Source organism: Penaeus monodon, chromosome 29, assembly GCF_015228065.2.
Source record: "Penaeus monodon isolate SGIC_2016 chromosome 29, NSTDA_Pmon_1, whole genome shotgun sequence".
Lineage (NCBI taxonomy): Eukaryota > Metazoa > Arthropoda > Malacostraca > Decapoda > Penaeidae > Penaeus > Penaeus monodon.
This window is the reverse complement of record NC_051414.1, coordinates 23,510,582-23,510,896: the sequence shown is the minus strand read 5'-3', so window position 1 is coordinate 23,510,896 and position 315 is coordinate 23,510,582. Positions and strand designations below refer to the sequence as shown.

Genomic DNA, 315 nt, shown 5'->3' with positions numbered 1-315 from the left:
CGATCATTCATAACACTCCAGTCTATATAACACAAAGATATTACAACAGCATTGAAAATATGAGAAGCATCTTCAACGTGTCCGTGCATCAGTTTTTGTGAAGAATCAGTGTCGTTAATGGATGTTGCATGTTATATGCTCCCTGAAAGATTAACTATTATTATTCCTTCCTTTTCATTTTACAAAAAATGCAGATGAACGTAGTTTCCAAATACGATAAATTAATTTGTAACCTTGTTTTCATATTTCTTTTAAAACTTTGATCTATTTTAAAGGATAATGTTTTCATATCCTATTAATTATTTAGTTTATTTC

The 315-nt window shown here is 28.6% G+C and overlaps 1 protein-coding gene across 1 annotated transcript in view; it reads left to right on the top strand.

The window, feature by feature from the left end:
* The window catches only part of LOC119592039 (integrator complex subunit 7-like), a gene marked incomplete at its 3' end in the record, with an annotated part of 57,154 nt that overhangs the window by 24,932 nt on the left and 31,907 nt on the right, over positions 1-315 (top strand).